General features: G+C 38.4%; 1 protein-coding gene across 12 annotated transcripts in view; it reads right to left on the bottom strand.

Annotated features, from left to right (window-relative positions):
• Acsl4 (acyl-CoA synthetase long chain family member 4) overlaps positions 1–26,374 on the bottom strand; it is a 104,396-nt gene that overhangs the window by 70,589 nt on the left and 7,433 nt on the right. For 5 of the 12 annotated variants that reach the window (XM_042690026.1, XM_042690027.1, XM_042690016.1 and 2 more), the window contains exons 1-2: positions 24,556–24,696; positions 23,667–23,773 (exon numbers count right to left, since the gene is read on the bottom strand). The exons of 1 other annotated variant lie outside the window; for it this stretch is intronic. The gene's annotated coding sequence lies outside the window, so the exon portion shown is untranslated. Of the gene's footprint in view, positions 1–12,660; positions 12,746–23,666; positions 23,774–24,555; positions 24,697–26,374 lie in introns of those variants that run through there. 6 more of the 12 variants (XM_042690018.1, XM_042690024.1, XM_042690028.1 and 3 more) reach the window with 3 other exon arrangements.

Genomic DNA, 26,374 nt, shown 5'->3' with positions numbered 1-26,374 from the left:
ATTAAGAAAAGCAAAGGAAGGGGCAGGTTGGGAAGGGTGGGTTAGAATGTTCAAAGGGATGACATTGACCAAGATGCACTGTATTCATAAACTGCTTTGCTGAATGGCAACTCCTTTGTACAACCACTTAAAGATAAGAAAAATATTCAAAAAAAGAATAAAAGAGATCAAAAGAGAAAGAAAAAAGGAAAGTTCATTTTCAAATGCTCTTTGCAACCTATCAATATATCAACTGTATTTATTCATTTATTTACTTACAACATATGGTAGGCAAGTGCTTTACCATTTGAGCTATGTCCCCAGTCCTTTTTTATTTTCTTTTGTTTTTGAGACAGAGATTCACTGTACCTTTGCCTGAACTTGTCCAAACTCACAACCCTCCTGCTTCCATCTCTCTAGTAGCTGGGATTATAGGAATGTATCACCATGCCTGGCTATCAATTGCATTTAAATAGGAATTTCTAACTCCAAAAATAAATAAAGAAATACTGTTACAAGCACCAACAAACCATAGTTTTGAGGTTCACTTAAAATAAAGGTGGACTACTATGAGACAATCATTAGGGGGAAACTTCCAATAAGTGAAAATTGTTATGCCAGTGGTAAGTAATACTGACTCATGGATTTAAGAATCTGATGACACTGACTTTTAAATACTCTAGACAAACAGATTGCATAATAGCCTAATCTTACCAAGTCTCCCCCTTCCAAGTTTATTCAAGAAGTTTGTTCCTACATGGATAAGTCTGAATTTCCAAAAACTAAAGACCTGAATAATAATTCAAAGACATGATTTTTACCCAAGTGATCTTGATGAGAAAATATTGCTGTATAACAGTCATGACTTTCCACAAATTTTGTGCATTTTCAGCCAAAAGTTATGTTTTTCAAAAACCATAATATGAGTCTTAATAACTCTCCACACAGAAAAGGCTAAGTTAATGAGTAATAACCATTTATGCAGTAATAATTTTAGGAAAAAATTCTACATTTTTTATAAACTATTTGAGAACAGAAAAAATACATTTTAGAAACAGACTCTTCCAACTAAAACAGGTCTGTTTTAATGTTTTTTCAATGTAGTATTTGGGGTTACCAGATACTTACAGGACTCTTTATATTACAGTACTTCTACTTTTACTTCTGCTGTGAATATGCTTTTGTACCATTTCTGGGGCTTGAATTCAGGGATTTGGTGCTATCTCTGAGCTTTTGTGTTCAAGGCTACCACTCTATCATGTCAACCACCCTCCACTTCTTGCTTTTGGGTGGTTAGTTGGAGATAAGAGACTCATGGGGGCTGGGAAGGTGGCTCAGTGGTAGAGCACTTGCCTTGCATGCATGAGGCCCTGGGTTCGATTCCTCAGCACCACATAAGCAAAAAGAAAATCTTAGCTGGACGTGGCACTGTGGCTCAAGTGGTAGAGTGCTAGCCTTGAGCTGAAGAGCTGAGGGACAGCGCTCAGGCCAAGAGTTCAAGCCCCATGACCGGATGCCCCCCCCCCAAAAAAAAAGAGGCTCATGGATTTGTCTGCCCAGGTTGGCTTTAAACCAGGATCCTCAGATCTCAACCTCTTGAATAGCTAGGATTACAGGTGTGAGACACTGTCACTCGGCTCTGTGAATACTTTTTATTTCCTTAAACACACAGTAATCCACTAGGATTCCATCAAAATGAGGGCCAGTGAAAAATAAATTAGTGCTGTCAAAGGTAGACACAAAGGCTAGGCGCTGGTGGCTCAGGCCTGTAATCCTAACTACTCAGGAGGTTGAGATCTGAGGATTGCACTTCAAACCCAGCCCAGGGCAGGAAAGTCTGTGAGACTCTTATCTCCAATTAACCACAGGAAAACCAGAAGTGGCGCTGTGGCTCAAGTGGTAGAGCAACAGCCTTGAGCTGAAGAACTCAGGGATAACACTCAAACCCAGAGTTCAAGCCCCATGATTGACAAGAACCCAGAAAAAGGTAGACACAAAAGCTTAAGAGAGTGTTGAAAGGGGTGGAAAGTGGGACATACTTCTTAGAAAGTAATTTGGCAATGTGTTCACAAGCCTTAAGCCATACTTCATTACCTGCTACTTCATTTCTACTTCTAGGATGAGTCCTAGGAAATCACACACACACACACACACACAAAGATTGAACTATGGTATAGATAACAAAAAAGTGAAGAGCAGCTTCAAATGGCCAAAAGTAGATTGGTGAAACAATCATGTATTTGTTGGACCAAAACTACACAGCTACCATATGCCCCACTGTCATTAAGGATGTGAGAAACTCCAACACATGAAACTGCTTTAAGAAAAAACAAAGTAAAATGTCAACTTTCTGAAAATTATGCTGGCTAAAATTCAAACTGTTAATTTCTACATGTAGAATTATAGGTGATTTTTAGTTTCTATACTTATATTTAATAATCATTTTTTGCTCATGTGAAATGATCGGTGAAGCTTCTGAATAAAATGACATTTCTTTTATTTTTCATTTTCTAACTACAATGTTACCTGTTTCCTAAGCATCACATGGTCATCTTTGTGAAAAGGTAACTAACAAAGGAGAAGGGGTATAGCTTGGTGGCATACTGCTTGCCTAGCATGCAGGAGGCCCTGGGTTCAATTTCCAGCACTGAGAATAGATGGATGGGTGTGTAGATAGATAGATAGATAGATAGATAGATAGATAGATAGATAGATAGATAGATAGAGACAGATAGACAGACAGACAGACACACAGACAGACACACAGACACACAGACAGACGGACATACATATAGGACATAGGACATGACTAACAAAAATTGAATACTGTTCAGGTCTCATCATAGTAGACAAAAATATCCACTACTATAAGGAACTGAACAGTAGCAAAAAGCCCAACAATGATGAATCACAAGGGATTCCACATATAGATGAAAATATTTCTATATAAATTATATTACTTATTCTACTATATTACTCTTATATTCTATTAGATTACTGACTGTAAAACAACTATGATCTCAATGCCAGATGCTATCTATATAAGATATCATAATACTTACTTTTCACCCCATAAGGAACATGGTTTTATTTTACATTGGGGAATGTGGTATTGAGGTTTGAACTCAAACCCTGAAATGGCCATCTGCATTTTGATAGGAAGGTGCATTACTACTTATGCTATACTCCCAGCCCATGAAAATGAATTGAGTTTCTATAATCAGTCCCCTATAGGATATGAAAGGTACCCCAGGAATGGATCTCATGCAAAAATAAGATAAAAAAGACCAAATGGCCATCATACCTCTAACATCTGTGATGTTCTACCAGAATGATGTTTTTCACAGTGGCACCCAGAGGGCTTGTAAGGAGAGGGGATTTTAGAAATGAACTCTGTTAGCTCTATCATGTTTACAACCTGGCTTCTTGGACCAAACATTCAAACTTCAAAGGATATAGTCTTACCTAAGATGGTCTTGCTTCAGACATTCCAATCAACTTTGATATCACATCACAAAATGTGTACTAGCTGTCTTCAAAAAGAAGATGCAAAAAATGATGAATCATTTCTTTCAAAGTTCTCATTTCAAAATGTTTTGGGCAACAGTAAAGTATCATTAAGTAACCTCACTTCCTGAAAGGCCCACCCATCTATAAAAGTGTCCTGCAATAACCTCAACAGGGTTTAGCTCAGTCTGTAATTCCAAAACACAGAAAAAGAACACAGGTGCCACATATACAATAGCACTACAATACACATTAGTGCATTTTTAAAAAATTAATGGTAATTTCTCTGAAGTAAAGGGAAGTTGCCCTGTGACTGCCGATGAACTGTGTTTAGTCAGATCTTCAGAAGCTTAACTCACAAACTTGATGTGTTAAAGGAATTAGTTAAAAGGATGGTAATCACATGTTACAGCTTGCCAAAGACTGTCCCCCATTGTTTACACTTGCTGTCCCAGAGTATCTCTTCTGAAAAACTATCCTAATGACCTAATGATATACCCTAATTCTTTTCCCCAGAGGAAAAGGCAAGAATGTGTAGCTGCATTTACCTTCACTACTAGAAAAACACTTCCAAGTAAAAACTCCTGTTTAAATCCAGTTACAATAGGCAAGTAAATTATGGTTCCAGCTATTACACACACACACACACACACACACACACACATACACACACACACACTTGCCCCAAGTGTTTCATTGATATCAAACTAATGGAATTTTTAATAGCTCATGTACAATGAAACATTTCAATCCAACCTTAATCTAGGTCAATACCTTAACTTTTGACTTTAAACTGAACAAGAAGATTGTGAGTTCAAAACCAGCCTGTACTACAAGATTATAAGACCAGCCTGAGGTACAAAGTGAAACCATGTCTTACATCAACCAAGCCAGGCAACAACAATAACAACAAAACACACATATCTGAAGGACTGAATAAATCAGATAAACTATAAGAGAATATTTCTATTAATAGCTTTCTTCAGTGGTACTGAGGTTTGAACTCAGAGCCTTGAGTCACATCTCCAGCCCTTTTGGTTTTGGATACATTTGTGATAGGATCTTGCTTTTTGTCCAGACTGGCTTGGACCTCATTCCTCCTATTTATATCTCCCATGTTACTGGGATGACAAGGTATGTGCAACCATACCCCAGTTTTTCTGTTATGATCTCAGAATAACTAGGATTACAAGCATATACCATTGCACCTGGCTCATTTATAGCATTTAATTAATTTTTATTATTAGTTGTACAAAGGGGTTGCCATGCAACAGGTTAGTTCATAATTACAAAGCATCTTGATCAATATTACCACTTTCATCATTTTCCCTCTACCCTCACTCACCTTTCCTCCACCCTTCTTCTCAAATTTCTAGTTTCATAGATTATAAATTGGCTATTACAAATGTATTTTAAAGACTACAATCCTATTTAAGAAGTTGTGACCATCATTTAATTAAATTCACAAATTAGGGGAAAAGATAATGCTAAATTCAATTTACAATTTTTTAAATTCTTTTATTCTTCAGAGAATACATTTGATGTCCCTGAATGGGCATCCATCTATGACTTTTTGTGTAAAATACTGGAGAGCAACCTTAAGAATTACGTATCAAATGAAGTACTTGATTCCCAGTCAATTATAAAAGACTAAAGCAAATCTGAACATTTCTAAATTATTCCAGATCCTATATGGTCCAGCTTCTGGAAAAATCTGTCTTGAATGTAAGTACGTACGTACATACACATACATACGTACATACACACATACACACACACACACACACACACACACACACACACACACATTCTGTTTACTAAGAAATACATTATTTTATTTTAAATGGCCCATTAGAGAGAAAGACCACAGATTAACAGGTTCTATGCTTCATGAAAGATCAAGGAGGTGGCCATTAAGAATCCATATAACACTATGCTCCAGAAGTTAGGAGCCCATACACCACAACCAAAAGAACCTAGCTCCATTTTCTGCCTCTGCCTCTGCCTCTTACTAGAGATGGGGAAATTAGGCACATTAACTTCTTAGCCTCAACTACCACAACTATAACATGGAAGAAAAAAAATACCCACATACTGGGACTGTAGTGAGGCTCACAAGAGTTGAACTCACAGCTTTACGTCTTGTGAACTTCATATAGTTTCTCAAAAGCACCAACCTTAGGCTCTCACCTCCTCTTCTGACACATACTTTTCCTGCTGCCAAGAACATTCTTTTCTCCCTTTTCCTGGCTTCCTCGCATCACAGTTTCGATGAAACTTACAGAAAGCTTCTCTTGACCTCCTATTTGTGTCAAGTGTATCTCTTATGTGCCTTCAAAGCAGCTTATTATAGCTCTACACTTAAAATTTGTCTAGGGTTCTGTTTGCTTGCTAGGCTTTACTCCTTAAAAGAGATTATGCATGTCATGGTTACTACCATAATCCTGAGACAGTACAGTATAGGTTCAGCGTAGGTGCCTACTAAATATTCTTTAAATGATCATGAGATGGATTAGTAGGCTATATGATAGAGAAAAGAAGCCAAAGAAGGAGTTCTATACTAAATCTTTCACACTAGGTAAGAATACATGACTGTTCCCATTTTAGAGGCATCCGAGTGCTTTTCACAGACACTTAGAGGCCTTCCACTAAACCTAAAAAGATATTCTGACCAAGTGTAAAGATGAGGCATATTGTGGGTACATGATTTCATAAACTGAGTGTACAACAGTGTAGTCAGTGTTTATACTTACTACTTCATGTTCCCTATTCTGAAAATAAAGAGTATCACAGCAGAATTACATGGCTACTCCATCTTCTTGAATATCAGCTGAACTAAGTGAAACCCACAAGAGCTACTGGCATAAGTGGAGACAAGAAACAGGAGGTAAATCATGAATCCATAGCATGGAAGAACACACATGTGGGGGGAAAAAAATGTATGGTACTGTGAAAAGCAGCAGCTTGTCCAGAAGGTGCCACTGGGTGGCAGCAGTGCCTCTAGTTGCCCACTACAGTACTATAACCAGGATGGCCAGCAATTTCTTAGTAGAGCTTACACTGAAAGCTCAAAGTTACCTCTAGTGTATAGTTGAGCAGAAGCTATTCACTGAAATTCAACTTCTCTAAGTCTGCCATTAACATGGGGATAGGGTTTGGGCTGGGAAAGTGGTTCAGTGGTAGAATGCTTGGCTCTAATCCATGAGGTCCTGGGTTTGATTCCTCAGCACCATATAAACAGAAAAAAAGCTGGAAGTGGCACTGTGGCTCAGGTGGTAAGAGTGCTAGCCTTGAGCTGAAGAGCTGAGGGACAGTGCCCAGGCCCAGAGTTCAAGCCTCACAACTGGCAAAAAAAAAAAAAAAAAAAAAACATGGGGATAGAGTTTAAGGATATTACGTTATCAGAGATTAATTCAAAGGGAATCTGGATAGTTTGGGCTAGTCAATAAATGCTGATATTCTCAGTAACGTGAAAAAGGTAAGTTTTATTTTTTAGTATATATTTTTTATTGAAAAGATACTGTGCAGAGGGGTTACAGTTACATGAGTAAGATAATGAGTACATTTTCTATGGAGCATTGTTACCTCCTCCTTTGTTTTTCCCCTACCATCCCTTCCCTCTCCACCTCCTCAACTACCCCATCCCAAGTTGTAAAGTTCGTTTTCAACATAGTGTCTTGTATATCTATCTCATTGTTGAAATGGGTCAACCTGTATCCTTATTTCAGCATTTTTGAGCAGATAGGATGTTGCTAAGCGAAATGAACTCCAAGAATGGGAAACAAGAGGTTTTATTTTTCTTGCTGTTGTTACAATGGTCAACCCGTATCCTTATTTCAGCATTTTGTTATTTCCCTTCCCCTACCCAAACTAGAAAATGTATCAACAAATTGCAGGGCACCAGAATCAAGTACAGTGAAAACAGGGGTTATACCATGGGGGAAGAACATAGGGTAAACAGAGCCAGAGGCTACCCTACCCATCTGCAGCACAGCAGCAACTCAGGAAGTACTTTCAAACTTTAGTTTGAACCACAAAAAAATATCAACAGTCAAAATCCATTACATGTAAAAACCCAGCAATTTCAAGGAGATTGACCTAATATGCATAGATTAATCAATTGGGACTTATGAGTGAATATCACATTTCTCTAGTTTGAGGAAGAGTTTGAGAACACACACAACTGGCTTCTTTAAAAGTAGTAAATAAGTGAGCCAAGAAACGGATAAAACAAAAAAAGATCTAAGAATAAGGAATAAGCTACATTAAAAAGTAGACATGAGAAGAGGTACACAAAAAATGCTATATTTAAGTGTAAATCAGTAAGTTTAAAACTTATAAGTATGTTCTGAAACACGCCTTTTCTTTTTGCCAGTCCTGGGGCTTGAATTCTGGGCCTGAGTGCTATCCATGAGCAACTTTTGCTCAGCGCTAGCGCTCTAGCACTTGAGCTACACCAGTGTCACTTCTGGCTTTTTCTGTAATTGGAAAAAGGAGTCTCATGGCCTTTCCTGCCCAAGCTGGCTTCAAACTGCGATCCTAAGATCTCAACCTCTTAAATAGCAAGGATGACAAGTAGGAAGCACCAGTGCCAGCTATAACTTATCTTTTGGAGAAATCCAGACCTTTTTTGTGAATGGATTTATATTTCCCATAGAAAAATGTATAAACAGATGTATGCTAAAAATACCTGTTGTCTCTGAGTAGAAGGATTAGCCAGGCTTTGTTTTATTTTTATCTACATACATGTTCTAAAATGAATACGTACAACACATTTAGATTTTGAAAGATAAAAGAGTTTGATAGGAAAAGGGAAATACAGTAAAACTGAAAGTATATTTAACAGCATTGCACTAGTGTTAGGCTAAATAAAATGCTAAAATTAAGGGAAGCTGGACACACAAATAATACACAGTTCCTTTGAACTTTCCTTAATACATTTTCTGTAAATCTAAAATAATTACAAATAAAAATATTTTAATACAATAACGCAAGTACTAATGGCACTTTTTAAACAGAATGAACACAAACTTTTTTTGTGCCAGTAATGGGGCTTGAGCTCAGGGCCAAGGCACTGCCCATTTGCTTTTTTAGCTAAGGCTCACAGTCTACCACTTTAGTTACAGCTCCACTTGTGGGGGGTTTTTTCCTGGTTAATTGGAGATAAGCTCCTGGAGGGCTGGGAATGTGGCTTAGTGGTAGAGTGCTTGCATGAAGCCCTGAGTTTGATTCGTCAGTACCACATAAACAGAAAAGGCTAGAAGTGGTTCTATGGTTCAAATGATAGAGCACTAGCCTTGAGCAAATGAAGCTTAAGACCCCAAATTCAAGTCCCAGGACTGGCAAAAAGAAAAAGAAGCTTGTGGACTTTTTTTTAAAACCCAAACTGGTTTCAAACTCTGATCCTGAATAATTCCTGCTTAGGCTGGCTTTGAACCACAATCCACAAATCTCAGCCTCCTGAGTAGCTAGGATTTGTTTTTCTACTCTAGAAAAACAAATGAATTCAGTTACATCATCCCTACATATAAACAAGAGTATAGTCACATAAAATCTTTGGCAGTAAGCCATTATAACTTCTAGCATTACAACACAACGTTGTAAAGACAATTATATCATCTGGCCTCTCCTAAATATGAAAGAGATATCAGTCTACTCACTGAAGCAGACAACAAATTGTTAAAGCTCTACTTACTTGGTTTTATAAACATCAATACAGAAGATTACCATAATAACATTACTCAAGAGAGAAGAAATTGGAAGCTAAAGATAGGCAATGACGACCCTTTTCCTTCATAATGTATATTTTTTAATCTAGTTTCTCATACCAAGTAGTTACAGGTATACATGCATACTTTTTTCACGATTCAACTAGCACGGACTCTGTTCTACTCTTATGGAGACTACTGTTTAAAAGATAGTATTTTAAGTGGAAAGTAGCCTAGAACAGAGAGCTAGATACATAAGCAGAATAGAAAAGGAAGGTCATCCATGAGGAAATTCACAACCATATAATAATAGTGCAACCAAATAATGATTATAAAATTTTCACACATTAATAATACTAGCTGATTATAGACCTTTTACAAGTGAATACTAGAAACCCTCTGCAATTATCCAGTTATACCTGTGACTGCTTAGGTAACAATTGAATAATCTAGATTGTTATTTTAAACTTAAATTCATTTTCCCTTTAAATATTATTTTTCCTTCAAATATTTGGTCACAAAAAAGCATACAGAGGAAAAGATTAAGATAAAGTGTTAGAAAGCACAAACAAAACTGGAGGTCTTGCTGGGCACCAGTAGCTCACACCCATAATCCTTGCAATTTAGGAGGTTGAGATCTCAGGATTACGATTTTAAGCCAGCGTGGCTGGGCAGGAATTGTCCATGAGACTCTTGTCTCCGATTAACCACCGAAAAGCCAAAAGTGGAGTTTGTGTCTCAAGTGGTAAAATACCAGCCTTGAGTAAAAATGCCAAGAGACAGTACTCAGGCCCTGAGTTCATGCCCTAGTACAGGCACAAAAATACATAAACCTAAAAGGTCTTGATCAATTTGACTAGCCAGCTGTCTGGTTAAATTATTGCAGTAAATGTAAAGTTTGGAATAAGTTAATTCCACTGTGGAACACACCTAATGGAGGTTTCATTACTTAAGTACTTAAAATAAAATAAAATAAGCACTTCTGCAGAGGCCTTTATATGCAGCAGGAAGAACATAGCTCTAGGATATAGCTCAGTGGTAAAGCATTTACCTAGCAAGCTCAAGTCTCTCTGCTTAGTCTCCAACACAGCAGAATAAAATAAAATAAGAACAGGGTTTTTTTTTTTATAAATAAGAACTGTTAAGAGTACTAAAAATTCTCAAACACAGCCGAAGTCTTTTTCCCTTGTCAATGAAAGACTGTTTGAAGAAGGGGAATTATGAATCACTATACAAAGGTCAGCCAAGAACCCTGCTGCAATTTCAAGTATTGATATTTCCTCTTACTAGATACTGTCCATAAATCCCTAATGAATTTAGCTTGTGCTACATCTGCAATGCAAAGTGCCTTTAAGACATTCCTTTGCAGATACTGCTGTGATTATTTAATTTCAAAAATATAACATCTTCATAAACTAGACAGTAATTCAATCCTTCTTACCACATTGGAAACCAATGTCAATTCTAGTGACAGATAAAAAGATAGTTTGAGCTGGGCACCAGTAGCTCATGCCTGTAATCCTAGATACTCAAGAGGCTGAGATCTGAGGATCTCAGGAGAAAGCCAGCCAGGACAGGAAAGTCCGTGAGACTCTTATCTCCAATAAACCACCAGAAAACCAGAAGTGGCACTGTGGCTCAAGTGGTAGAGCCCCTGCCTTGAGATGAAGAGCTGAGGGACAGTGCCCAGGCACAGAGCTCAAGCCCCACAACCGACAAAAGATAAGATTGTTTTTGAAGTGTATGGAAAAATGAGCTGCTTACTCTTCTTCTAAACCAAAGCTAAGGTCAACACAGGAGATAGTTGTGAAATGTTCTCTCTGATCATACCTCCACCTTAAGTTCTACCGGTTATAGTAGAGCATTTTGCAGGCCACATTCTTTTTTAAGAATAAGGGAAGATATTATCAATGTATGAGTTCAATACCCTCGTTGCATAGTTTCGAGGGCCATTGTGCCTGAAGGTAGAGAAAAAACCACACTGAGGCTTACATCCTGGTGGAAAAATCCTGGTTCTTCAGGATCAGTGGGGGCGGTACTGGTAAGGTCGGGGGACCAAGAAAAGTGGTCTAAAAATAGCAAGACATGAGTGTAGACCTGGTAAAGGACCAAACTCCGAAAATTTAGAGGATCATTCCACAAGTTAGCTCAATGCAACCCAATCAGGTTAACTATCACTGAGTTAAAATTTGAATCACTGATTTTCTTTAAAGAGGATAATCCCATTACTCAGAAGGCTGACCCAAAAATGGGGGGGGGGTGCAAGTGGGGGATTTTATCAAGGCCCACAAGTCTAAGAACAATTTTGTCTTCAAATTTTTGGGGGGGGCCAGTCTGGGGCTTGAACTCAGGGCCTAGGCACTGTCCCTGAGATTCTTTTGCTCAAGGCTAGCACGCTACCACTTGAGCCACAGCACCACTTCTGGCCTTTTCTGTTTATATGGTACTGAGGAATCAAATCCAGGGCCTCATGCATGCTAGGCAAGCACTCTACCAATGAGCCACCTTCCCAGCCCAGTCTTAAATTCTTAAGTCACTTCTCCCAATGCATTTTCTCTCTCTTTCTCTCTCTCCATGTATGTATGTATATAAAGGTGTGTGTGTATATATATATATGCCCATATATACACACATATATGGATACATATACATATATGTATATATACTACATATCCATGATAATGTAATAAATGTTATGACATAAAAAGGCCAATCAAATAAAATGATAGAAATTGACTATGTTGAAAACAATTCTTGCAACCAAACTTAGCTACTCATTTCAAAATGAGGTACTTTTATCTTATTAAAACACCATGTAGCTGGGAGCTGGTAGCTCATGTCTGTAATCCTAGCTACTGAGGAGGCTGAGATCTGAGGATTGCAGTTCAAAGCCAGCTCAGGCAGGAAAGTCCGTGAGACTCTTATCTCCAATAAACCACTAGAAAACCAGAAGTGGCACTGTGGCTCAAGTGGTAGAGTGCTTGCCTTGAGCTGAAGAGCGCAAAGACAGTGCCCAGCCCAGAGTACAACCCCACAACCAACAAAATAAATAAATAAAATAAAACATCATGTAATTACTCATGCAACTGGAATCCCTCTGTACAGCATCTTTACAATAAAATAAAATGAAAAAATATCACGTTTAAAAACTAATCTTACCCTTTAGAAAGAATGAACAAGTATTGAGGTAATTTTGCAGACTTTTCCTGGAGTCACTGTTCATCAAACTGAACACAGCAGAGCTTCTTAACACACCACTTAGATTAAGGAACATCAATTTCAACTTACTTTTTAAATAAAATATCTCGTAAGTATAAACTCCACTCCAGATTCCTTCAAACATTTTGGTTTTTAATCTTCAGTTTTCAAGGGGCTGTTAAATTTTTAAAAATTGAAGGTACACTCTGGTTACAGATCATAAATTCACACTGTCCACATCTTTAGGAACAGCATATCTACTTCTTACCTGCTGGCAGTGCCCTGAGCAAGCTGACCCTTAAGTCAAAGGTGGGACACACAAGCAGCAACCAGTCTTCCCTGGTAGATGACAACTGGAAATAAGATGTAAACAAATACTTTATCCCTATGTGGCTAACAAATATATAAGATCTAGTATAAAATTTTTAGAAAATTACCAGCTATCTGAAACTTGTATTTAGAAAAAATCTCCTATTTTACTGTTACTTTTATCACAGACTAATCACTCCACAGAAATATTTCATGTAACCAAGCAACAACAGCACAAATGCAAAGTGTCATAGAGATAGGACAGGGATTGGAGAGTTATCCACCACAGAATGTTTTCTTTCCAAATGTGAGAGCCACCAGCTTTTGTGGAGCACTTATCTCTTTATACCCTTCATGAGCTGGGACTAAGGGCAACTGGAAGGGCTAGTAAAAGTACCTTTTTAATCATAGTGATTATTGTGTACTCCATTCAATTCTAGCCAAACAAGTCCCAAAAGAAATGCAAAGATAGCTGGGCACCAGTGGCTCATGCCTGTAACCCCAACTAATCAGGAGGCAGAGATCTAAGGACTGTGGTTCCAAGCCAGCCTAGGCAGTAAAGTCCATAAGATTCCTATCTCCAATTAACCACCAGAAATTCAGAAGTTGTGCTGTGGCTCAAAGTGATAGAGTACTAGCCTTGAGCACAAACCGCATGACCAACAACAGTAACAAAAAAATGCAAAGACAAAGCTGAGCTATTAAACTGATGTTGGGAAAACTAAGACAAAGAGAAGCTGGGGAAATCACCATGAAGGTTTTTTATTTTGCAGTTGTTTCTTCTAAAACAGCCCTGTACTTTCAGGGATAACACCTGTCATTAAGCCCAGTATCCACCCTTTTATCCCTGGCAGTTATGTTCCAAGTGTTCCTCACATGAGCTATTTGTTTCTAAACAAACATACCAATGATAAGTTTAATTTTAAATTAGGCACAGTAGATTAATAACAATAACAAAATAGAACCATATAACAATGAACTGTAATAAAGGTTATTTTTAATTCACAAGTTGTTCACTTCTGGAATTTTCCATTTAATATTTTCAGATTGTGGTTGACTATGGGTAACTGAAACTGTGGAAAGTGAAACTACAGCAGATAAGAGGAAACTGCTGGCTTCTTTGTGGGCTATTTCCTAAGGAAAGCTCCTTTCCTTCAAACATTTTAATCTCTAGTTATCAAGGGGATGTTAAAAATTAACATAAATATATGTATACAAGCAAAAAACCTGTTTTCACATGAAAATGCTTGCCTTTCGAGTTGACGCTAAAACCAGAAGCTAAATCAAGCAGTACAAATAATTCTGGGGGAACTTTGAATCGAATAACACAAAAGCAAACTCCTTAGGTTATTTTGCTTATAAATATGTCACATGTAAGAAAATTTGCATGAATATGCTCATACTCACATTTCTATTTGGGGAAATAAATACTACATTGCTTTTCAATTAAGGGTTAAATAATTCACCAAAAGTACATCTGAGCACTATCTTTTTTAGTTTCTGCCTTTTGGAAACAATTTACTTCACAGAAATTCTAATCTACCAGTGTCAAGGAATTGTCTGCACACAGAGGGAACCCCAATGCCTTCTTAAATGCTTTTTGGTCTTGTTTTGGTATCTGATGCTATCTGCACCTCAAATATTCCAAAGGCTTTAAATCATCTTAGACTAAGTCTGAAATTGACTTTTGACCAAATATAGAAAGTTTCTGTGGTTCCAGTTGATGGGATGTTATTATCCTTAGCCTGCTTTTCCCTCTTCTGTTCTACTTGTCAGAAACATTGTTCATGTGACAATTGTTATAACTACTTCTGCCTAGGTCTATCCTTCTGTAAAGTTAGAATTTTTTGACTATGCTTTTACGCTGCTTCTCAACTTAGTATCTTTGTGATCATGTGGATCATGGCATGTTTCATTTGGCTTCAACCCATCCAATATTAGTGTGAGCTCTCTTTTCTCAAAGCCATGATTAAGTTTTAAGTTCATTCATGAAGTTCCTGTTTCCTGTCTGAGGGAACTTTCCAGCTTTTTAATTCATTTAAGAAACATGACTACCCTATTCTGAGCACAATGAACCATCACCATCTTTTTAGAAGTTCTGTCCATTTCTCTAGGATTTTATTTTATGACACATCACTCAGGTACCCTCAGTGGCCCTTCAAATCCTTACTACTAATTTTTAAAAATTAAAATTATATTAAAATAGATAAAGTACATATTGTACAGGTAACAAACAAAATAAGAGAAAGCAGATTATTTCACCAGGCCACTCCACTGCATTAGCCTGATAATAACCACAAGAATCCATCATTAACATTTTCAGCACCTCTCTAATGGTCTACTTTCACATGCCCTCCTCATTAATTAAGTGAGAAACAAGAGAATTTCTATTCTGATTCCCCTGTAATGTCTGTTCAGTTGACAGAGCCTCTTAGAGGAAAATCTTCCCACTATGAAATCAATTTCCAAAAGGTCAGGATGAAGACAATCTGGAAAAATAAGAACTGTTACAGTCACCATAACAAAAATGACTAGTTGTGCAGAGTCTTCACATTAACACCACTTTTGCCAAGTTGAATCTTATCTTATAAAATGTCTTATTGGCCAAGCACCAGTGGCTCACGCCTGTAATCCTAGCTACTCAGGAGGCTGAGATCTGAGGATCGCGGTTCAAAGCCAGCCCGGGCAGGAGAGACCGTGAGACTCCTATCTCCAATAAACCACCAGAAAACCGGAAGTGGCGCTGTAGCTCAAGTGGTAGAGCGCTCACCTTGAGCTGAAGAGCTGAGGGACAGCGCCCAGGCCCAGAGTTCAAGCCCCATGACCGACAAAAAAAAAAAAAAAAATACAACTTGTGATGCTCACCCAATGACAAAATGAACATGTTTCTCCGAATATAACCCAACTATGAAGTGTAACATGTTTAGTTAAATTCAAACAGAACTGAACTGATTCAACACTGGGAGCTACAAACTTTTTGGTGATTTACTTTTGGTTACCAGAGCTTTTTCCCCAAGATGATAGTTATCCCTAGAAAAATGCTGGATGTTTTCTCTTATTCAGAGCCATCAATTGTGAAAAATTCTTGCAGTATAATGTCAAGGTAAAGAAAGCAAGTTACAAACCAATACACATAGTAAGAACTCATTTTTTATGTTTTTTTATTGTAAAAATACTATACAGAGGGGTTACAGTTACATGAATAAGGCAATAAATACATTTGCTACCAAGTATTTTTACCTCCTCCTTTGTCCCCTACCATCCCTTCCCTCCCTACCTCCGGAAATCCTCCTCCCTCACTCCCACCCTGAAGTTGTAAAGTTCGTTTTCAACATAGTGTCTTGTATATCTCATTGTTACAATGGGTCAACTGTATCCTTATTTCAGAATTTTATTATTTCTCTTCCCCTCCCCAAGCCAGAAAAATGTATACACAAGATGCAGGGCACCAGAATCAAATACAGTGAAAACGGGGTGTGGGGGGGAACATATCAAAGAAACAAAAAAATCACATTGTACATTATAAATACTTTAAAAACAAAAGCAAGAAAGAAAGGTGGTTACCTGTGTCTCTATCTTTGGGTTCATTTCACTTAACATTATCTTATATGGTCATATATACATAGCTTTAAGAACTCATTTTTGTAGAAAAATGCCAAACATGTTTGTACCCGCTCATGCATACAGGCAAATGTGCAAATGTAAACATATGTATATGTACCAGAAAATTAACAATGGATCTGTCTGGGAATGGGATTATGGTATCTTTATTCTTCTTTATAATTCTCAATGTTGAAATTTAGAAAATACAAATACTATTTTGACATTCTGATTAAAAGTTAAAACCTGTGCTCACTCAGCACAAGCCATTACATTTGTATGAATGTAATTATATAATAACCTAAGTGTATTATACCTATCTTCCAGTACGCAAAAGTTTGTTATGAATCTTCATAACTACTAACTAAATAGCAATTATAAATTTCTGGATACATGATAAAATTGTGTAAGGTAAGAAGTAAAAGTATTCCTATAACACTCCCTTTCCTCTTGAAGTAAATATGCAGGTGTGTTATCAATCAGAAATATTTTATTATCTATATATATGATAAAATTTGTTTACTTTCAGTTAAGTATAATCACCATCTACAATTCCCTTCATATGCCACTTACCAACTCTGAAACTCCTTTACTACTTCAAATAGGTCTGTCTACCTCCAGAGTTTTTTTGTCTTCTCTTTTTAATTGCCCAATGATATTATGAGTACAACCTATTATTTAGATCATTCCCCTAAGGATGGATATATAGGATGCTGCCAAGTTTTCAGTGTTGTAAATTATTTCACTGCAGTGAAACTTTACATAGTTTTATGTACATAGCCAGCTTGTCCCCTACAAGGGTTTTCTGGCTCTAAATATATGTACATTTTTAAATGGCATGATTGAGGGACTCCTTACGTAGTATAAATATGCTAAAAGTATTATATTTAGTTTTTGCCAATGCATTTAAAGAAACATACATTTGCATTTCTCTAATCAAGCAAACTTAAGCATCTTCTCTCTTTTTTTTTTTTTTTTTTTTTGGTCCGGTCGTGGGGCCTGAACTCTGGGCCTGGGCGCTGTCCCTCAGCTCTTCAGCTCAAGGCTAGCGCTCTACCACTTGAGCCACAGTGCCACTTCCGGCTTTTTTCTTTTTGCTTATGTGGTGCTGAGGAATCAAACCCAGGGCCATAGGCATGCAAGACAAGCGCTCTACCACTGAGCCACCTTCCCAGCCCCGCATCTTCGCTTTTTTAGTTTTTTTTTTTTCCTTTTCTTGAAAATGCCTACACTACTTTCCCTAATGGGCACCTGCTTATTACCTATCTGTAGGACGTAATGACCTATTATATACCAGAAGTTTAATATGATTTGAAACAGTTAGCTACTCATGTAAAAAGTCATTTTGGGTGAAAAAAAATTAAATAGTACAAGACAAATATTTCATTCTATGAGTTGGAAAGGTACACTCATTTATGAAATTTCTACATAGAGGCTAAGACTTTCCATAACTCCAGGCCTATTGATTGCATTCTTAGTGTAAAACTTCACAAAACTGAAGACACTTGCAAAGCAATGTAAGTACAAAACATTTTTAGATTTTTATATCTATTTTACACAAATCTTTTATAGTTGTCTTATCCATATCTAATTCTTTTCAACACAATTTCTTTCATTATAATGAACCTAAACTTCACTCAGCTTTAAAAAATTACCCATATATGCTTTAACATGTACTCATTTCCTACCTCCACGCCCTCATATAATATAAATCAATTCCCTGACATCTTACCATTTCATCTGAAAGTTTTCCATAAGGATTCCAATTCTCCCCAATCATATTTTATCAGACTATAAGATATTAAACAACATCATGAGTTGGGAAGGTAGCTCAGTGGTAGAATGCTTGCCCAGTATGGACAAATGTCTGGGTTTCATTTCCACACACCAAAACAAAACACATGTACAATCAACCAATATCAAATGCAGTAGTAAAAAACTACTGCTGTACTGGTGAGTACAAAAGCAGATTGGAATACTGGACACCAGCCTACTAAGAACAAATATCTGGTGCTCAATGTATTTCAGAAAGGAAATAGATCATCATCTAAAATGGTGGGTCAAATGGAAATTAATTACAATTTTACAATTTTATAGCCCCTATTTCTTCCATTCTACCACTTGTCCTTTTAACTTTGTTATAGTGTCTTATGCATCCCAGGTTTTTAAATAAATACTCATCCTTTTAACTTTTTTATAGTGTCTTATGCATCCCAGGTTTTTAAATAAATACTCATACTTTTAAACTATATCCTTAAAGTGGTAGAGCAATCACCTTGAGCCGAAGAGCTAAGGGACAGCACCCTGGCCCAGAGTTCAAGCCCCACAACCGACCAAAAAAAAGTTAGCCAGCCATAAGTGGCTCACGATTGTAATCTTAGCTACTCAGGAGGCTGAGATCTGAGGATCACCATTCAAAGCCAGCCCAGGCGAGAAAGTCCGTGAGACTCACATCTCCAATAAACCACTCAGAAAACCGGAAGTGTTAGAGCACTAGACTTGAGCTGAAGAGTGAGCCCACCCAAAGTTCAAGCCCCACAACCAACCAAAAAAAATTAGAAATTTAAAAAAGTGAAATGTCAATTTAACTTACAAAAGGAAGCTATATAAACAAAATAATAAACATCAGTCTAAGTTTAGTTTAACAACCTCATTACTACTATGAATTTAAAAATCATCATGTAGTTTCAGTTGCAAAAGCATTTCCTTGCCTGGATTACTCATTATTATTCTGGCTCACAATAAGAACTCCAAGAATGCATCTTGACTGCATAGACCCCTATCTGAATCTTACTAATTGCCACAATGTATTTTACATCCACAATGAAATAGCCTACACTACCAAATAACAAAAAAAAAATCTTCCTTCCCAAAGTATGCTTTCATGTGACTGCTAGGCTTAGCCAAGAAAATGAAGGCAATTTTCAGAACCACAATACCCATAGAAATGAAACCAAGATAGAAAAGGTCAACATAAAGTGTGTTAAATTTCCTTTAGAACAGAAAAAAAGATCATTTCTAAGATAATCTTATCTCTGTGATAATCATATATTTCTATAAACCTCTAGAGCATAAATTCGCTTAGCAGGCCCTAAGATTGTATTGTGAATATAACCAGACAATACATAAATGAATGGATGTGGCTATGTTCCAATAGAAGTTTATTTACAAAAACAGGTGGTACACAGGATTTGACCACAGGAGTATTTTTCTGCCCCCCCAAGTTTGATCTTTATCAAGTAAAAATGCACTTCCTTAGCTGCATACTTATTTCCTCAAATACACACAAATGGACATGATAATGACAGTACAACCCTGAAAAAACAAATTATCAAAATCACTTATCTTTTATCTTCTTTTCATAACATAAGCACACACATTTTTTAAAATATAAAATTATGAACATCACTTCAAGCTAACATATTATTTTAAGAACAGTTAAAATCAGTGAGGTACTGGTTGCTCAGGCCTGTGATCCTTGTTACTCAGAACAGTAAAATCAGAGGATTGTGGTTCAAAGACAACTGGAGCAAGAAAATCCGTGAGACTCTTATCTCTAATAACAGATAAAGCGAGAAGTGGTGCTGTGGCTTAAGTGTTAGATTGCTAGCCTTGAGCAAAAGGATTTCAGGGACAGCGCCCAGACCCAGAGTTCAAGCCACAAGACAGGGGAAAAAAGCAATTAAAGAAGAATGCTAAAGGGTTGGGAAGGTGGCTCAGTGGTAGAATGCTTGCCTTGCATGCATGAGGCCCTGAGTTCAATTCCTCTGCACCACATACACAGAAAAAGACAGGAGTGGTGCTGTGGTTCAAGTGGTAGAGTGCTAGCCTTGAACTGAAGAGCTGAGGGACAGCGCCCAGGCCCAGAGTTCAGGCCTCATGATTGACAAAACTCATGAAATAACAAAACTATGGCACCAAAAGCATGGTCCATAAAAGGAAAATGTAATTACCTGGAAAATATTCAATTAAAACATTCTATTCTGAAGGCATAAAATGCCTTTATTTCACAAAGGCAATACTTTTATTTGTAAGTCAGAATGAATTTGAGTTTACAAATCCTGGCTGCAAATTACTTATTTTTAGAATAAATTGATTGTACAAAAAAAAAAAAAAAACCATTCTATTCTGTAGATTCTTTATTTCCCAGCCCTGGGCTTGAACTCAGGGCCTGGGCACTGGTCCTGAGCTTCTTTTTGCTTAGGCTACCATTCTATCACTTGAGCCACAGCACCACTTTTGGCCTTTTCTGTTTATGTGGTACTGAGGAATCAAACCCAGGGTTTCTGGCATGCTAGGCAAGCACTCTACCACTAAATCACATTCCTAGCCCCAAAGCATTCTATTCTGTAAAACTTCCTGTGAACAAGTTAGAAAGGAAAACTAAAGAAGTGAAAGAATATATTTTCAAACCATATATCTGACAAAGTGTTAGTATTTAAGATACATGAACTCTCAAAACTAACCAGTTTTAAAAAACTTAACTAGAAAACAGATAAAAGATAGGAAAAGGTATTTTTTTTTGGTCAGTCGTAGGGCTTGAACTCTGGGCCTGGGCAATGTCCCTGAGCTCTATAAGTTCAAGGCGAGCGCTCTACAACTGGAGCCACAGTGCCACTTCCAGTTTTCTGATGGTGTATTGGAGATAAGAGTCTCATAGACTTTTCTGCCCAGGATGGCTTTGAACTATAATCCTCATTCTCAGCCTCCTGAGTAGCTAGGATTACATGTGTGAGCCACTGGCATCTGATATGAAAAGGCATTTCTTCAAAAAGCATATAGATATGGCAATACCTTTAGCCACTCAGAAATTTGCAAATGAATATACAAGTGGATATCAGTTCTCACCTATCAAAATAGCTACTACAGAAAATATTGCCAGGTATTGGTGGCTCATGTCTGTAATCCTAGGTACTTATGAGGCTGATATTGGGGGCTCATGGTTCAAAGCCAGGTCAAGCAGAATATTCTAAGAGACTATCTCCAATTAACCAGAAAAAATGGGACTGGATGTGTGGCTGAAGTAGTAGGGCATAAGCCATAAGTAAGCAAGCTATGTTGTTAAGAGCATGAGACCCTACATTCAAGTACTGTTCTATCTATATCTATATACTACTATATAAAATATATATATATATATATATATACATAGACATTAATGAGGATGAGGAACATTTGCACACTATGGATAGGAATATAAAATGGTTCAGCTACTGCAGAAAATTATATGGGAGAGCCTCACAGAAATATACACGCATGGGGCTGGGAAGGTGGCTCAGTGGTAAGAGTGCTTGCCTCGCATGCATGAGGCCCTGAGTTCCATTCCTCAGCACCACATAAGCAGAAAAAACTGGAAGTGGCACTGTGACTCAACTGATAAAGCACTAACCTTGAACTGAAGAGCTGAGGGACAGCGCCCAGGCCCAAAGTTCAAGCCCTATGACAGACAGACAGACAGACAGACAGACAGACAGACAGACAGACAGACAGACAGACAGACAGACAGACACGGGGACACACACACATACACACACACACAGAGCCCGGCAATGGTGGCTCACACCTGTAATCCTAGCTACTCAGGAGGCTAAGATCTGAGGATCGCAATTAAAAGCCAGCCAAGGCAGGAAAGTCTGTGAGACTCTTATCTCCAATAAACCACCAGAAAATGGGAAGTGGCACTGTGGCTCAAGTGGTAGAGTGTTCACCTTGAGCTGAAAAAATCAGGTTCTTCAGTGCCCAGGCCCAGAATTCAAGCCCCACGACCAACAAAAAATAAAGAAAGAAGAAAAGAAATATACATGCAAGTACCATATAACCCAGTAATTATATTTAGAAATGTAAATTTATGTGCATACAAATCATGTACATAATTGCTTACAGGGGCTTTCTTTATAATAAGCCAGAAATAATAAACCCTGGAAATAGCAGATGTCATTTGAGAAGTGAATGGTTTAAAATATACCCACACCATGGAACACAACTCAGTAATGAAAAAGAACAGATTACTGATAAAAGATACAACCCTGGCACCAATCCCCAAGGAATTATGCCAAGTGAAAAATAAAGCTAATCTTGAAAAGTGACTACTGCATGATTATATTTATATAACATTATTGAAATGATGAGATAACATGGAAAACAAATCAGTGATGCTGTAGGGTCAGGGAAAAAGGGAGAAAGATTAATAATAAAGGGTAACATAAGGGATGCTTGTAATGAGAGAACTGTTTTATGATTTGTCTGTGGTGATCATACAAATCTATACATACATCAACATTGCCTACAAGTAAATGGTCACATAAAAGGGTGCATTTTTAAAACACAAAATCCAAATACAGTAAGTAGATTTATCTATTTCAATTTCTTGGTTGTGATGTTACACAGTAATCATGCATGATGTCACCACTAGGTGAAATCAGATTATCAGTATCATTTCTTAGGGTTGTTTAACAATCTATAACTATCTCAAAATTCAAAGTCATAAACAGGAGAAAATAAAGAGTATAAGATCAGTCAGGGGCAGGAGTAGAAAAAAAATTTAACTTCTTCTCAGGGCTCAATAATTGAAAGTCAAGGTGGAAAACAAAAGTAAATTTTAATTTTTTTTTGCCAGTTTGGCGCTTGACCTCAGGGCCTGGGTACTGTCCCTGAGCTTTTCTCAAGGCTAGTTCTCTACCATCTGAGCTACAATCCCACCTCCAGATTTTTCTGATTATGTGGTACTAAAGAATCGAACCCTGGGCCTCATGCATGTTAGACAAGCCCTCTACCATTAAGCCACATTCCCAACCCAAAAGTAAATTTTTTGAAGTGTAGAGGCCATAATATAGTCATATCTTATGGAATCTTAATTTCTTTAGGTTTTTGTTTAGACCCCTCTATTTGACTGTTGCTGTTTTGAACACAATTACATCTGTGTTTTCTCAACCTCACCACCTTTGTACGGTATAAATTCATAGAGTGGAAGGTGTCATCTTAACCATCACATCCTGACAGTCTGGCACAAAAATAAGTGACAAAGGAAGGGGAGAACTGAATAATTCAAACAGAATGAATATGTTCAATTTTTTAAACGTTCCTAACCATTTACAGTTATATATTAGGTATGGCGTATTCATTCCTTTACAAGTTTCTAACAGGTATGTTAGTGTGTGTTATGCAGCAACACGAATTTAGAAGTCTAAAGAGTCAGAACATAGAAGGGACCTTAATTATGTATGCTGAAGTCCAAGTGTATTAACAGGTGAAATTATTTTTGCAGAAGAAACAGAGCAGTTGATTAAAACATTTACTAATAAAACCAAGTGCTCATTTTTTTAATGAGATTCGGTTCAATGGGATTTTACTGATTTTGCAACTCACCTTTGTTTCTCAAAACAGGATTGACTCCTTTGTTTTTTAAGGTGAAAAGAGTGGATGGAGCAAAGTAATTTCAAGTGGGTGAAGAAATGCCTTCGAGGGAGGGGATGCTGGAGTAAAAAAAAAAAGGAGAAATGACGTCTTATTTCAAATATGTAACCCCTTGATGGGATTAGTCAATGAATCATATTCTCCCAAGGTTTTGTGCATCTATAGACATTTAGCCACACACAGTTGTTTCAGACACTGAAATGAGAGGAAGAGGAAGTGAATAAGCCAATACTAAATATACAGCAACCACCGACAGCAGGGATGCAGACAGAACACGGAGTGTATGTTTCCGTTTGAATCCAGCTGTTTTCGAACATTCCTAGAGGCACAGATACTAAGAGGATACTGGAAGCTAGAGCATCCCTCAAATTCGAGGGGGCAGATGTTTGTACACCCATAGAGACCCCTTGATAACTCTCAGTTATAGGACGAGTGGGAGGGCACAAAATGGAGCTGAGGTCTAGGGGCGCCCTAAAGGTCGTTTGGAGGTCTACCAGCCCTACATGTGCTTCGCAAAGGAGGAGCACTCCCGATGATACCTTCTGGCCTTCGGAGTGCAGTGGTCGGTAGGAAAAATCTAGCCACGTTCGCGGGGATTCCCCCCCCCCCCCCCGCCAACGGAGATATCGATCGTGACGGCGGGAATTTTTCTGATCGTGGGGCGGCACGCAAGGCCACATGCTAGGCTCAAGAAGAAAGCAGCCGATTCCGATTAGTGGAAATGTTCACCTTACCTCCCCCCAGATCAGGTGAGGGGTACTAACCCCGTAGCATCTGAGGTCTCGGATGCCCACAGAACTGGGGTAACGGAGCCACAGCATCCTTCCCTGGGGTTACTTACCGCGTTTTCGCAGCCGGCCGGCACCTGGCTCTCGTAAACCTCACGGAAAAGAACCGCTTGTCCGCTAGTGCTGGGGCGAGGAGGGGCGCGCCGCGGAGGCCAGAGAAAAAGCCGCAGCCCAAGCAGTGCGCGCGCACCCGGACAGCCAGCGGAGGCGGGGTGTGGCGCGAGCCCGGAAAAGACGCGCCCGGAGGGGCGGGCGGAGCGGGGGCGCGCAGTGGTGTGGCTGAGCCGGCCGAATCGCAGGCAGCGGACGACTCGGCCCACCCACGCGCCCGCCCTCCGCTCGCCCAGGACGTCAGCTGAAAGGCGGAGCCCAACAGGCTTCCAGCTGCGGTAAGGAGGGTAGTGGGAGAGGGAAAGGGCCCAGCCGGCGCGCGGAGGCGTTTAACGGCTCCCTCCTGGTTTCCACTGCTGGCTGGCTGGCAAGGCAGAGGAGTGTGCTTGGGGAGAGCCTGATGCCTAACAGCGTTGAGGTACAAACAGAGTCACGCCCGCACCTGCTTTTCTGGACTCCACCCGGAATGAAAGTTCCCCTGAGGTCATCTTCCAGCTGCCTTTAAAGATACTCATCTTTAGACTTAATTGCTCTTCCTTTAGAGACAGATCTTAACACTCTTTGACCAGCTCCTAGTCGCTTGACTAATACCTCCCCATCCCTTTATCTTGTTTGCTCACCTCCTTAAGATTCTTGCTCCCACTAGCTCCTCAAATACCTTAAAGAGGTACGGTTTCCACTAGGGGTATTGGCAAAATCAGACAAGAAGTGATAAGCAGACAAGTCAACTTAGTACTGAAGCACATTACTGTTCTGATGGCTACTGAAAAGCCACTCCTCCAAATGGTTCTCCCAAGAGCTTTGAAAAATTACTGCTGAAAATAAAATTCCACTGAACGGCCTCAACTTCAAAAGGGACAGACTGTAATTGCAAATCCATAGTGACAAACTGCCAAGAATGTATCACCCAAAAAATAAATGTCAGGTATTCTGCCAGTTACCAGATGCATTATGGTAGGCTGGCTTCCATTTCCTGCTGGTAACCGGCATTTGTCATCACTTGCTGTTTTTCTTTTTCTCACAAAATTACCAGATATATGTATATATTCCGCACTACTTCAAATTACAACCTACAGTAGTTCTTACTTTAATGTACATCAGACTCATCTGGAGTACTTGTTCAAATACGGGTACCTACATCTATAACCTCCAAAATTTTATTGAAGCTACTATGGTTTGAACTCAAGTAAGCCCCACTTCCTGTGCTTGCTTAATCACTGGTAATCTATCACCTCTAGGCCAACTCTTTTTTGCCTATTTAGGAAATTTTTGCAAATAAAGGTTTGCAAAGTTTCTGCCCAACCTCTCTTTCAACCATTACCCCTTGCATCTCAACCTCCTGAATAACTAGGATTGCAGGTGGAAGCCTCCAATGCCATGCTACCATATTCTTGGATCCAGGACTGAGTAACACTAAGAAGTCTGCATTTTTAATAATCATCTTAGGTAACTATACTTGATTGCTAGGAGCACCAAGCTGCAACTTTATCATGTTACTACTCTGAAGCCATACCACTCATTTAATTTCTAACAGCCCCACTCATGTATAATGTGCCTATAAATATTGCTAAGGCATTCATGAAAGTTTCCTTTCTGAAGATTGACCTAGAAAGTTTAGAACTTCAAAGACAAGCTTCTCATCTTCTTTTTTATGAGATCTTGTTGTAACATCAGAAATAGGTAACCACGTGTCAGCTATATAATCGACTAGGCACCTACCTTGCACAGAGAACTGCCATCTATAATAGGATTAACACCAAA

Source organism: Dipodomys spectabilis, unplaced genomic scaffold (genome assembly GCF_019054845.1).
Source record: "Dipodomys spectabilis isolate Male_0828 unplaced genomic scaffold, ASM1905484v1 ptg000132l, whole genome shotgun sequence".
NCBI classification, from domain to species: domain Eukaryota; kingdom Metazoa; phylum Chordata; class Mammalia; order Rodentia; family Heteromyidae; genus Dipodomys; species Dipodomys spectabilis.
Note: the sequence above shows the minus strand (reverse complement) of the source record. Positions and strands in the feature narration are given on the sequence as shown.